Source organism: Rhinopithecus roxellana, chromosome 7 (genome assembly GCF_007565055.1).
Source record: "Rhinopithecus roxellana isolate Shanxi Qingling chromosome 7, ASM756505v1, whole genome shotgun sequence".
In the NCBI taxonomy this organism is placed as follows: domain Eukaryota; kingdom Metazoa; phylum Chordata; class Mammalia; order Primates; family Cercopithecidae; genus Rhinopithecus; species Rhinopithecus roxellana.
The window spans coordinates 94274728-94289894 of record NC_044555.1 but is presented as its reverse complement, the minus strand read 5'-3'; the positions used below and the strand labels follow the sequence as shown (position 1 = coordinate 94289894).

The 15167-nt window shown below is 39.7% G+C and overlaps 2 pseudogenes across 2 annotated transcripts; both read left to right on the top strand.

Moving 5' to 3' along the window:
• Positions 1 to 1587: 1587 nt before the first annotated feature.
• On the top strand, positions 1588 to 2948 carry LOC104658311 (annotated as a pseudogene). Its single transcript, XR_004058439.1, has one exon. The product of XR_004058439.1 is annotated as a heterogeneous nuclear ribonucleoprotein A1-like (transcript).
• A 428-nt stretch (positions 2949 to 3376) lies between these two features.
• Positions 3377 to 5897, top strand: LOC104659123 (annotated as a pseudogene). The gene is made up of 2 exons (XR_004058302.1): positions 3377 to 3474; positions 5071 to 5897. The product of XR_004058302.1 is annotated as a eukaryotic translation initiation factor 4E-binding protein 1 pseudogene (transcript).
• Positions 5898 to 15167: the final 9270 nt, after the last annotated feature.

Here is a 15167-nt window from a genome sequence, read left to right as displayed (position 1 = left end):
GTACCATATGACCCAGCCATCCCACTACTGGGTATATACCCAAAGGATTATAAATTATTCTACTACAAAGACACATGCACACGTATGTTTATTGCGGCACTATTCACAATAGCAAAGACTTGGAATCAACCCAAATGTCCATCTGTGACAGACTGGATTAAGAAAATGTGGCACATATACACCATGGAATACTATGCAGCCATAAAAAAGGATGAGTTTGCGTCCTTTGTAGGGACATGGATGCAGCTGGAAACCATCATTCTTAGCAAACTATCACAAGAAGAGAAAACCAAACACCGCATGTTCTCACTCATAGGTGGGAACTGAACAATGAGATCACTTGGACTCGGGAAGGGGAACATCATGCACTGGGGCCTATCATGGGGAGGGGGGAGGGGGGAGGAGGGAGGGATTGCATTGGGGAGTTATACATGATATAAATGATGAATTGATGGGTGCTGACGAGTTGATGGGTGCAGCACACCAACATGGCATAAGTATACATATGTAACAAACCTGCACGTTATGCACATGTACCCTAGAACTTAAAGTATAATAAAAAAAAAAAAAAAATTATTTCCAGTAGTTCTGTGTCTTCTTTACTGGGTACATTCTCAGAAATGGAAGTTCAGGCATTTTTTCCCCAAGAACATAAAATTGCACCATTGGTCTGAGTCTCCTCAAAATAAATACACTTTCTCATGGCCAGAAAAATAAAACAGCAACCTCCAAATTTGCTCTGTTTTTATCCCACTGTTTATAGCCTGAGTGGTAATAGTAAAGGGGCAAGTATCCACATACCCTCATCTCCAACCGGCTGGATAATCCTGAAGGGATGGCATACATATTTAAAGTAAATAAATACCAGTGAGTAGAAGAATATTTACAACTTTGCCCACACATACACAAAAGTACAACCTTTCAAATACAACTGAGCCAATTGTGAGATTGGTATATATGTTGCCAGCCTGGTTGTTTCATTGACCTACTTTCTGTAGAAAAGAAAGTTCACCTACACTGCAGTAATGGACAAAGGCATTTGGCATTCTATCAGTCCTTTGCAAAGCTGGGGAAGTAGTAGGAAGGCAGTGGCCATTTGGCCTGGGCCTTAAGCAAAAGGAGTCCTCAAATATGGGCTAATGTACAGAGACAAATATAAGCAGGGGAATTGGGTGAAGCTTCATCAAAAAGATTGATTCTAATTAAAATCCAACAAGACGTTACACTAATTGGGCCTGGCACCGTGGCTCACACCTGTAATCCCAGCACTTTGGGAGGCCGAGGCAGGCGGATCACGAGGTCAGGAGATTGAGACCATCATGGCTAATATGGTGAAACCCCGTCTGTACTAAAAATACAAAAAATTAGCCAAGCGTGGCGACGGGTGCCTGTTTTCCCAGCTACTCGGGAGGCTGAGGCAGGAGAATGGTGTGAACCAGGGAGGCAGAGCTTGCAGTGACCTGAGATCACACCACTGCACTCCAGCCTGGGCGACAGAGCGAGACTCTGTCTCAAAAAAAAAAAAAAAAAAAAAAATCCAAAATGTCGTGACACTAATTAAATCTGAGGATAGATAAAAGGGTGAAGGAGCTTTCTGCCCGTGGACGCCGCCGAAGAAGCATCGTTAAAGTCTCTCTTCTCCCTGCCGTCATGTCTAAGTCAGAGTCTCCTAAAGAGCCCGAACAGCTGAGGAAGCTCTTCATTGGAGGGTTGAGCTTTGAAACAACAGATGAGAGCCTGAGGAGCCATTTTGAGCAATGGGGAACGCTCACGGACTGTGTGGTAATGAGAGATCCAAACACCAAGCGTTCCAGGGGCTTTGGGTTTGTCACATATGCCACTGTGGAGGAGGTGGATGCAGCTATGAATGCAAGGCCACACAAGGTGGACGGAAGAGTTGTGGAACCAAAGAGAGCTGTCTCAAGAGAAGATTCTCAAAGACCAGGTGCCCACTTAACTGTGAAAAAGATATTTGTTGGTGGCATTAAAGAAGACACTGAAGAACATCACCTAAGAGATTATTTTGAACAGTATGGGAAAATTGAAGTGATTGAAATCATGACTGACCGAGGCAGTGGCAAGAAAAGGGGCTTTGCCTTTGTAACCTTTGAAGACCGTGACTCCGTGGATAAGACTGTCGTTCAGAAATACCATACTGTGAATGGCCACAACTGTGAAGTTAGGAAAGTCCTGTCAAAGCAAGAGATGGCGAGTGCTTCATCCAGCCAAAGAGGACGAAGTGGTTCTGGAAACTTTGGTGGTGGTCGTGGAGGTGGTTTCGGTGGGAATGACAACTTCGGTCGTGGAGGAAACTTCAGTGGTCGTGGTGGCTTTGGTGGCAGCCGTGGTGGTGGTGGATATGGTGGCAGTGGGGATGGCTATAATGGATTTGGTAATGATTGAAGCAATTTTGCAGGTGGTGGAAGCTACATTGATTTTGGCAATTACAACAATCAGTCTTCAAATTTTGGACCCATGAAGGGAGGAAATTTTGGAGGCAGAAGCTCTGGCCCCTATGGCGGTGGAGGCCAATACTTTGCAAAACCACGAAACCAAGGTGGCTATGGCGGTTCCAGCAGCAGCAGTAGCTATGGCAGTGGCAGAAGATTTTAATTAGGAAACAAAGCTTAGCAGGAGAGGAGAGCCAGAGAAGTGACAGGGAAGCTACAGGTTACAACAGATTTGTGAACTCAGTCAAGCACAGTGGTGGCAGGGCCTAGCTGCTACAAAGAAGACATGTTTTAGACAAATACTCATGTGTATGGGCAAAAAACTCGAGGACTGTATTTGTGACTAATTGTATAACAGGTTATTTTAGTTTCTGTTCTGTGGAAAGTGTAAAGCATTCCAACAAAGGGTTTTAATGTAGATTTTTTTTTTTTTTTGCACCCATGCTGTTGATTGCTAAATGTAATAGTCTGATCGTGACGCTGAATAAATGTCTTTTTAAAAAAAAAAAAAAAAAAAAAAAAAAAAAAAAAAAAAAAAGGGTGAAGGACCTCAAGATCTGAAAGTCCTGGGACTTGAACACAGCAACAATAAAGCTGATTATTAATGAGTGTTTGCTGTGTGGAAAGCATATTATGCATATTATCGCATTTAGGCTTCAAAGCTATCCTAGAGATAAGTACTACAACTGGATTGTCTGAAAATAGAGGGCTCCAAGAGTAGGAGGAAAGTTGGTGACTCTGAGGGTAGAAGAGAGAAGAGCTAAATCCCCTGAGCCAGGGTACACAAAGATATGGGAGGCAGGTTCTGAGAGAATCTGGGTTCTGTACCCCACTTGAAATCCAGAGGTAGTAGTAGAAATTCTGCTTGGGGCAGTGTTTCCCTCTAGACTTAGTTGTCCTCTCCATCTTAATCCTTGTCAACATTCATGGTGCCTTTAGCTGCTTCAAACAGAGGCCGATCCCTTCTAGATTTCATCTGCTCTTGCGCCCATAGAGATTTGCTGCTTTCGGTTTTCTCCTCTGGGTAATAATTCATCCTCACTTTTGACCTTTCAGCAACCTCTTTCATCTGATGGAACTTTAAAAACTATTTACAGAAGCCCGGGCACGGTGGCTCACACCTGTAATCCCAGCGCTTTGAGAGGCCGAGGCAGGTGGATCACTTGAGGCCAGGAGTTTGAGACCAGCCTCGCCAACATGGCAAAACCCCATCTTTACTAAAAATACAAAAATTAGCCAGGTCTGGTGGCAAGCATCTGTAGTCCCAGCTACTTGGGAGGTTGCGACAGGAGAATCACTTGAACCTGGGAGGCGGAGGTTGCAGTGAGCTGAGATCTTATCACTGCACTCCAGCCTTGACGACAGAGCAAGACTCTGCCTCAAAAAAAAAAAAAAAAAAAAAAAAAAAAAAATATATATATATATATATATATATATATATATATATATATATACATAGACAAAACAGTGAAAAGATCAGTACTTGCTAACAGTTCAGAGAGACAGACATAGAGATAAATAGGTGATGCACAGGGTATATGTAGGGCAGTGAAACTATTCTCTATGATACTATAATGGTGGACAAATGACATAATGTGTTCGTCAAAACACAGAACTATACAACACAAACAGTGAACCTTAACATAAACTATGGACTTTAGTTAGTAATAATGTATCAATATTGGTTCTTCAATTATAATAAATGTACCACATTAATGCAATGTGGTACATTGGATTAATTACCACAATTAATTAATGGATGTTAATAATAGGGGAACTTTGGGAGGGGTAGGGAAGACTGATATATGGAAAATCTTTGTATTTTTTGCTCCGTTTGTACTTACACCCAAAACTACTATAAAACACAAAGTCTATATTTTATGCTCATAGCATTTCCCACTAAAAGGATTCATGGCTCCCTGAAGAAATGGCTGATTCCAAGTCTGGGGCAGGAAATGTTCGAGATGAGCTTGAGGATATTATCATACCACAAAGCAATCAAAGACTACTGAAGATGTTTTAAAAGGACTCAAGAGCCAACTTGAAGGGGCTTCTGGCCAAAGAGTATCAACACTAGCATTTAAAAAAATAATGACTTTTATTCATTGCTGGTGGCATAATAGTACAGCCACTTTGGAAGACAATTTAGTTTCTTGCAAAACTAAACATACTCTTTTGGGAGGTTGAGATGGGACAATTGCTTAAGCCCAGGAATTCGAGATCAGCCTGGGCAACAAGGTGAGACCCCCCTCTCTACCAAAACAAAATTTTTTGAATTAGTGGGGCATGGTGGCATGCGCCTGTGATTCCAGCTACTCAGGAGGCTGAGGTGGGAGGATCACTTGAGCCCAGGAAATCAAGGCTGCAGTGAGCTATGATCATGCCACTGCACTCTAGCCTGGGAGGTAGGGCAAGACCCTATCTCAAAAAAAATAAAAAAACTAAACTAAATATACTTCTATCATAATAATCCAGCAAACAAGATCCTTGGTATTTACCCAAAAAAGTTGATAACTCATGTCCACACCAAAACCTGCATACGTATATTTATAGCAGCTTTATTCACAATTGCCAAAACTTGAAGGCAACCAAGATGTCCTTCAGTGGGTGATTACATTAGAAATCTGCAGTACGGAGGGCAGCGAGAGGTTCGCTGGTGCAGCGCACAGGAGACCACGTCCGGGGGCAGCAGCTGCAGCCAGACCCCAAGTCGGGCCATCCCCGCCACTCGCCGGGTGGTGCTCGGCGACGGCGTGCAGCTCCCGCCCGGGGACTACAGCACGACCCCCGGCGGCACACTCTTCAGCACCACCCCGGGAGGTACCAGGATCATCTATGACCGGAAATTCCTGATGGAGTGTCGGAACTCACCTGTGACCAAAACACCCCCGAAGGATCTGCCTGCCATTCCCGGGGTCACCAGCGCTTCCAGTGATGAGCCCCCCACGGAAGCCAGCCAGAGCCACCTGCGTAATAGCCCAGAAGATAAGCGGGCAGGCGGTGAAGAGTCACAGTTTGAGATGGACATTTAAAGCACCAGCCCCTCAGGGCCTTCCTGGGAGGAGTCCCACCAGCCAGGCCTTATGAAAGTGATCATACTGGGCAGGCGTTGGCGTGGGGTCGGTCACCCCAGCCCTTTCTCCCTCACTCAGGGCACCTGCCCCCTCCTCTTTGTGAACACCAGCAGATACCTCCTTGTGCCTCCACTGATGCAGGAGCTGCCGCCCCAAGGGGAGTGACCCCTGCCAGCACACCCTGCAGCTGAGGGCCAGGAAGTGGACAAGAACAAACCCTTCCTTCCAAATGATGAGCAATTCCAGCCTCTCGCTGCTGGGGGCACAACCACCCCTTCCTTATGTTGATGTGCCTGGGAAAGTTCCCTCTCCCTCCTTCCCTAAGAGAGGAAATAAAAGCCACCTTCGCCCTAGGGCCAAGAAAAAAAAAAAAGAAAGAAAGAAATCTGCAGTACGTCCAGACAATGGAACATTATTCAGTGCCAAAAAGAAACAACTATGAAAGCCACAAAAAGACATAAAGGAAACATGAATATATATTACTAAGCAAAAGAGGCCAATCTGAAAAGAGTACATACGGTATAATCTCAACTATATGACATTCTGGAAAAGGCAAAACTACGAAGACAGTAAAAACGGGGGTTAATGGAGGGATAAATAGGCAGACCACAAAGGATTTTTAGGACAGTGGAACTACTCTGTATGATACTATAATGGTGTATAAATGCCATTATACATTTGTCCAAACCCATAGAATGTACTACACCAAGAGTGAAACCTAATGTAAACTATAGGTGATAATGATGTGTTGATGTAGGCTCATCATTTGTATTCATGTACCACCGTGGTGGCAGATGTTGATAATTGGGAAGGCTATGCATATGTGGGGACATGGGGTATTTGGGAACTCTCTGAACCTTCTGCTCAATGCTGCTGTGAATCTAAAACTGCTCTTAAAAAAAAATGTCACAAAACATAAAATAAATAATGACTGTGATTGACCAAAACATATCAAATATATAAAATTCTGCAAGTTTATTATACTCAAGAAAAAATACTCGTTGATCATCATTAGAAGTTTCTAGAGAAATACTTTATTACACTAAAACTTAATAAATAAAGGTAAAGAGTTAAACATTAATTCTGTGTTTCCTAGTTAAATACTATTTCATTAAATAGTTGATGAGGAAAGTTCTTCATTATGGAAAATTCTACTGCTCAATGCAAAAGGAATGATGAGATTACAAAATCACCATTTTGCAACTCCTAAGGAAATAATAGACTTGGGCAAAGGTCGTCAATGAATGCTAAACCCATTGGGAACAAAATTTAATAAGGAATGGACCAATTACATCTCATCACTAAATCAATTTTTTCACTAAAAGTGAGACAACCAGACATGATGTGTCTACTGATTGATGCAACAGAATGCACACAGCACCACTTACAAAGTATTTTTGCCAAAAGAAATGAAAATGAAACAAATTAATCCTGTAGTCTAGATCTAAATACTACTTTATAAGAAATAAAAAAGATAGAGGAGCAAATTAAATGGTACCTGGTAATCAAGTAAATGCAGTAAGTGGGGCATTTTAAGGGACAAGTGACCCAATTTATTCAACAGCATGGGAAGAAACGGAGAAGGAAAAATTGTTATAGAATATAAAAGACTTAAGAAACACAGTCACAAAAATGTGTGTGGCCTAGTTGGATCTTGATTCAAATGAACAATTTTTGAGGAAAACAGAAAAATTTGAATATGGGCTACATATTAGATTGTATTAGTCAATTATTATTGATCTTGATAGAAGTGATAATATCATTGTGATTGTATTTTTTAATTCCTTATTGGATTTTTAGAAAGTTATTTAAATTATATATGTGTGTCTATGTGTACATAGTCATGTGCATGCAGACACACATATACACTATATATATATATATATATATGTTTTTATTTTCTTTAAAAATACATTGATTTTGTCCAGGTGTGGTGGCTCATGCCTGTAATCCCAGCACTTTGGGAGGCCAAGCCGGGTGGAGCACTTGAGGTCAGGAGTTCAATACCAGCCTGGCAAACATGGCGAAACCCTGTCTCTACTAAAAATACAAAAAAATTAGCCAGGCATGGTGGTGCGTGCCTGTAATCCCAGTTACTCAGGAGGCTGAGGCAGGAGAATCACTTGAACCCAGGAGGCAGAGGTTGCAGTGAGCCAAGATTGTGCCACTGCACTCCAGCCTAAGCGACAGAGTAAGACTCTGTCTCAAAACAAAGCAAAACAAATACATGGATTCTAAGAGTGGAAAGGTTAGTTATTGGTTGAAAGAGCAGCTTTGTTTTCTTAGTTTGGTTGCTAAGTTAGGTTGCTAAGCAGCAGCAGAGAGAGATACAGAAGCACCTTAAGCCTTTGGTTTGAGAACTTACATTTAAGCCTTTAATCCATTTTGAGTCAATTTTTGAATATGGTATAAGATAAGTGTCCAATTTTATTCTTCAGTATGTGGATATCCAGTTTTCCCAATACCATCTATCAAAGAGACTTTCCTATGCTCATTGTGTATTCTTGGTGCCCTTGTCAAAAACTAGCTAACCATATATGCATGGTTTTCTTTTTTATTTATGAGGTCTCTAATTCTTTCCATTGGTCTATGTGTCTGTTTTTATGCAGATACCATACTATTTTGATTACTATAACTTTGTAATATAGTTTGAAATCAGGGAGTGTGATGCCTCCAACTTTGTTCTTTTTTCTCAAGATTGCTTTGGCGATTCAGGGTCTTTTGTGGTTCCATATGAACTTTAGGATTGTGTTTTCTATCTCTGTGAAATATGCCATTGGAAATGTGATAGGGATTGATGGCATTGAACCTGTAGATCATTTTGGGTAGTATAGACATTTTGACAATATTAATTCTTCCAATTTATGAATATGAGATATTTTCCATTTATTTTTGTAATATAATTTTCCATTTTTTAAATACATTTTCCATTCATTTTTATAATACAATTTCTTTCATCAATGTCTTATAGTTTTCAGTGTACAGGTCTTTCACCTCCTTGGCTAAATTTATTCCTAAGTATTTTATTCTTTTTAATGCTAGAGTGAAATCAGACCCTTTTCTTACACCGTGTGCAAAAACTAACTCAAAATGGATTAAAGACTTAAATAGATCTGAAACAAGGTCTGAAATCACAAAACTTTTTGAAGAAAGCATAGGGGAAAAGCTCAATATTTGTCTTGGCAGTAATTTTTTTTTTGACACGACACCAAAAATACAGGCAATAAAAGCAAAAATAAACAAATGGGACTACACAGCAAAAGAAACAATCAACAAAATGAAAATGCAACTTTCAGCATGGGAAAATATTACAAACCATGTATCTGATAAGGAGTTAATATCTAAAATATATAAGGAAATCACACAACTCAATAGCAAAAATTAATAATAATAACCTGATTATAAAATGGGCAAATGATCTGAATAAACATTTTTCCAAAGAAGATATTCAAATGGCCAGGAGGTGTATAAAAAGATGCTCAACATCACTAATCATCAGGAAAATGCAAATAAAAATCACCATGAGGTATCATTTCCTATCTGTTCAGATGGCTATTATCAAAAAGACAGGAGTAACGTGTGTTGGAGAGGGTATAGAGTAAAAGGAGCCCTTATGCATTGTTGGTGCAAATGTAAATGTGTTAAGCCCCTATGGAAAACAATATAGTGGTCTCTTGTATTAGGACAGAACTAATAGGATATATGTATATGTAAAGGGGAACTTATTAAGGATTGTTGACTCACATGATCACAAGGTGAGGTCTCACAATAGGCTGTCTGCAAGCTGAGGAGCAAGGAAGCCAGTCTGAGTCCCAAAACCTTAAAAGTAGGGAAGCTGACAGTGCAACAGCCTTCAGTCTGTGGTCGAAGATCCAAGAGTAGAACTTACAGTCCAATGTTCGAAGGCAGGAAGCATCCAGTCGGAGAAAAAGATATAGGCCGAGAGACTAAGCCAATCTAGTCTTTCCACGTTCTTCTGTCTGCTTTTATTCTGGCCATGCTGGTAGCTGATTAGATTGTGCTCACCTGGACAGAGGGTGGGTGTGCCTTTCCCAGTCCACTGACTCAAATGTTAATCTTCTTTGGCAACACCCTCACAGACACACCCAGGAACAATACTTTGCATCCTTCAATTCAGTCAAGTCGACACTCAATATTAACCATCACATCACTCAAAAAATGTAACATGAACTACCATACAATCCAGCAATACCACTTCTAGGTATATATCCAAATGAAATGACATCACTATGTCAAAGAGATATCTGTGTTCCCACATTTATCGCAGCTAGCCAAGATATTCACACTAGCCAAGATATGAAATCAACCTAAGGGTCCATCAATGGATTAATGGATGAAGAAAACATCACACTCGTGACAACATGAATGAACCTGGAGGACATTATGCTAAGTGAAATAAGCCAGATACAGAAAGAAAAATGCTGAATGATCTCACTTATATGTGGAATCTTAAAAAGTTAAAACTGCAGAAGCAGAGAGTACAGCAGCAGTTGCCAGGGGCAACCTGTGCCAGAAGAATGGGGAGAAGTTGGTCAAAGAGTACAAACTTTCAATTATAAATGAACCAGTTCTGGGGCTCTAATATACACCATGGTATATATCTGTCATGGTCAGAGAGGTGTTAATTAACTTGATTATGAAACATTTCACAATGTATATGTGTATTAAGTTATCACACTGTACACCTTGATTATATTAAATCTTAGTCTATTAAATATTTCTAAAAGACTTTATTATTGGGTTAAAGAAAATGAGTGACACTGTATTGTTCACAAATCCACCACTTGAAAGCCCCACAAAATTAACTGGCCACTAAGGCTGCCAAGGGTTTAGAAAGCCTTGTCTTACAGGCTGGAAAGCAATAAGGCTTTTGATGCAGAAGTTGATGAGGGAAATCATCCAGGACTTCAAAATAGATTTCAGTTTCCAGAGTGCAGCCACAGAGTGCTTCAGAAGACTGGTGAAGCATACGTGGTGCTGTTATTTGAAGATTTTAACATGTGCGTCACCTGTGATGAGAGAGTCTCTAACATGCCTCAGGATGCCCTGTTAGCCTGCTTGATATGGTGAAAAAGAGCTTAAATTAAGGCAGTTTTTATGGTGTTTAGTAGTAAATTATGCAAGATGTTTTGTTTTAACTTGTGATTTTATTGCAAGGAAATATTTATATATTGCATTTGAGCTTAAGTCATCCCCTCAAGATGCTGTGAAAAGTAATTACTCAGATTCAGTGACATAAACACTGTTGTTCAAGAGTGGCAAATTGCTAGTATGAAGAAGGGATGGATGATAGTTTTTCCATGTTTCTGTATATTAATGAGTTGTTGGGTACTAATTATAAAAGTAGAATTGATTAAATGCATTAAAGGGTCTTTTTTCAATTATCGGTTATGAGTTGATCCAAGTGTTCAATAATTGAGGCTATTAAAAAAGAACCTGAACCTGAATAAGCATCAACAGTCAACCACTAATTTACAGGAAATAAAAAGGACAGAGAAAAGTGTTAAACACTATGGGAAAGCTTTCAGCAAAATCCAGGATGTGAAAAACTCTACTGAACAAACCATCCAGTTTCTTCAACAAATAAATTGCCAAAAGTAAAGAGATAGGAGGGTAACCTATAAATTAAAGTGAATATAAGAGACGTATCAACCAATAACAGTGTGTGGATGGCAAGTGTGGGATAGGGTAGGGTAGAGTTGGGAAAGTAGTGGGGATATAGATGTAACAAGATTGATCATTAGTTAATAGTTATTGAATCTGGGTGATGGGAACATGGGGTTTCTTTATACTGTTCTGTCTACCTTTGTATCATAATGAAAATATAAAGTATACGTACCAAAAAAAAAACCCAGGGTCTGAGGAATTTGACCATATACTTTCGTGATAGAACATGGGCTTTTCCATAAGTGAAATTTAAAGTTTCCTTAGATAGATAGATAGGTAAATAGATAAGATTTTTTATTTTTTTATAGTTTCAACTTTTATTTTACATTCAGGGGTACATTTGCAGGTTTGTTACACTGGTATATTGCATGATGCTAAGGTTTGGGGTACAATCGATCCCATCACCTAGGCAGTGAGCATGGCACCCAATAGGTAGTTTTTCAATCCTTGCCCACCTCTGTCCCTCCTTGCTTTTACTAGTCCCCAATGTCTATTGTTCCCATCTTTATGACTATGTGTACCAAATGTTTAACTCCCACTTACAAGTGAGAACATGTGGTATTTGGTTTTCTGGTCCTACTTTAATTTGCTTAGGATCTTGGCCTCCAGCTGCATTCATGTTGCTGCAAAGGGCATGATTTTGTTCATTTTTATGGCTGTATAGTATATTATTGTGTATATGTACCACATTTTCTTTATACAATCCACCATTGATGGGATCTAGGTTGGTTCCATGTTTTGCTATTGTGTATTGTGCTGTGATGAACATACAAGTGCATGTGTCTTTTTGGTATAATAGAATGATTAATTTTCTTTTGGATATATACCCACTAATGGGATTGCTGAGTCAAATAGTAGTTCTAAGTTATTTGAAAAATCACCAAACTGCTTTCCACAGTGGCCGAACTAATTTACATTCACACCAACAGTATGTAAGTGTTCCCTTTTCTCTGCAGCCTTGTTAATATTTGTTGATTTTTGACTTTTTTAATAATAGCCATTCTGACTGGTGTGAGATGATATCTCACTGCGGTTTTGATTTGCATTTCTCTGATGATTAGTGATGTGGCACATTTGTTCATATGTTTTTTGGCCACTTGCATGTCTTTTTTTTTTTTTTTTTTTTTTTTTTTTTGAGATGAAGTCTTGCTCTGTTACCCAGGCTGGAGTGCAGTGTCACGATCTCGGCTCACCGCCACCTCCACCTCCTGGGTTCAAGAGATCCTCCTGCCTCAGACTCCCGAATAGCTGGGATTATAGGCGTCCGCCACGACACCCAGCCAATCTTTATATTTTTAGCAGAGACGGGTTTTCACCATGTTAGGCAGGCTGGTCTTAAACTCTTGCCATCAGGTGATCCACCCACCTCAGCCTCCCAAAATGCTGGGATTACAGGCATGAGCAACCGTGCCCAGCCTGTTTCTTTAGTTTAACTACAGTTTCTTTAGTTTATTTAGGTCCCACTTGTCAATTTTTGTTTTTGTTGCAATTACTTTTGAGGACTTAGTCATGAATTATTTCCCAAGGCCAATGTCCAGAATGGTATTTCCTAGGTTTTCTAGGATTCATATAATTTAATATCTTACATTTAAATCTTTAATCCATCTTGAGTTAATTTTTGTATATGGTAAAATTTCTGGGTCCAGTTTCATTCTTCTGCAAATAGCTAGCCAGTTATCCCCACACAATATATTGAATAAAGAGTCCTTTCCCATTGCTTACTTTTGTTGACTTTGTCAAATATCAGATGCCTGTAAGTGTGCAGCTTTATTTCTAAGTTCTCTATTCTGTTCCATTGATCTATATGTCCGTTCTTGTATCAGTACCATGCTCTTTGGGTTACTCTAGTCTTTTAGTATAGTTTGAAGTTAAGTAGTGCGATGTCTCCAGCTTTGTTCTTTTTGCTTAGGATTGATTTGGCTCTTCAGGCTCTTTTTTAGTTCCATATGAATTTTACAATAATTTTTTACTAATTCTGTGAAAAATGATGTTGGTAGTTTGATAGGAATAGCATCGACTCTGCAAATTGCTTTGGGCAGTATGGCCATTTTAACAGTACTGATTTTTCCAAATCATGAGCATGCAATGTTTTTCCATTTATTTGTGTTGTCTCTGATTTCTTTCAACATGTTTTGTAGTTCTTTTAGTAGAAATCCTTCACCTCCTTCACCTCCCTAGTTGGCTGTATTCCTAGGTATTTACATTTTTGTGGCTATTATAAATGAAATTGTATTCTTGATTTGATTCTCAGCTTTAACATTATTGATGTATATCCAGGGGCCTAAGCTAGTTCCCTCTAGCCCTTTTAAAAGACACTAACCCATTCAAGGGGGTGTAGCCCTCATGACTTAATCACTTTCCCAAAAGCCCCACCTCTTAATTAAGCATTAAGGATTAAAGAAACTTAATTGAGGATTAAGTTTCAGCACATAAATCTTGGAGGACAAATTTGAACCGTAGCAAGAAGACTTCCATCAGATTCTCAAAGAATATCAACAATCACTGCCTTGAACAAAGGCAACACACACACACACACACACACACACACACACACACACACACACACACATATCCTGTCTTTAGGGATGTTTCGGTTTCTGATCTCATCCTGGCAGGTGCTATAGTTGCTTCTGCACATGAGAAATAGTTGACCTGATCTCACCTACCACTTCTTTTCTTTCTTCTTTTCTTTTTCTTTTCTTTTCTTTCTTTCTCTCTTTCCTCCCTTCTTTCTTTCTTTTTTCCTTCTTTCTTTCTTTTCTTTCTTTCTTTTTCTGGCACTTCCTTTAGGAATCTTCCCTGTCTTGATTACTTCTCTGGCTATAAGGCCTTGCACTATGTGTCCATGGTTATACCTCATATTATAAGTCATTTCCAGCCACATCATTCTCACACCTACTCACCCTGAACTCTACCTTCACCTCATCCTACTTGTGTTATCCCAATCCCATGTTCCTGCTGCTGGTCCTTCCAAGCATACCTACTAACAAGTGATCCCTACCTAAAGTCTCAGATCTCTGTCCCTAACAATTCTTGGTCTGAGTTCCTCACCTGGCCCTCAGCATCTGATTAGTACAGAATGATGAAGAAAGCAATCTAATTGGAAAAAAAAAATGGTTCATGGAGTGAAGCAAAGGGAGATGAAATTGGACTGGATTAAGTTCAGATCAAGTTCCAAAGGTCCTTGAAGTAAGGCTTTTTGTTGTGAATATTTCCACCATGGGAAAATGGGGAACCATTGGACACATTATAACTGGGAAAATAATATGACTAAAGCAATGCTTAAGTACAGCATTTCTGAAAAAAGGTGTTGTATGTAATATTAATTGATGTTACATGAAAAAATTATGTGGGCAACTAAGTTTGGGGAATGTAGGGTTAAAGTTAGAGATGGTTCGTTATTGCAGGACTTCTCAGACCCTTTAACATGGTAATAAACATAGTGAATCTTCAGGAGGGATTTGAATGTGCCCTGGTTCTTAAACTCACATTAGCACAAAATCCTCCTTTTAATGAGGAGCGTGTATCAGGGCTAGTGTTCCCCAAAGCACAGTTTGAGAAACAGGATTTTAGGAGGGTTGATCTGGCAAAGGTGTGTAAGAGAATTTGAAGTGAGATGAACCTGAGCCAGGAGACTATTGGCAGCAAAGCAGGTATAGTGGAACAGCAGACCACACTGCCCTCAGCAGTGAGAATTAAGTGGAACAGGTGATCCCAGAGGCTTGGTGAAAAACAACAGTGGGGATTGGGGTTAAACATCTGCTGGAAGACTGAAACCGTGCTTTATAGTTTTATACTGTAGCATCAAGCAGAAAACTTTGCATGTGAGAGAAAGAGGTACTCTTTTGGTCACGATTTTATTTCCATCCCAGGGATTTAATAAAATTATTTTTTCTATTCCAAATTAAAAGTTTACCTTGTGTTGGCCAGGCACAGTGGCCCATGACTGTAATCC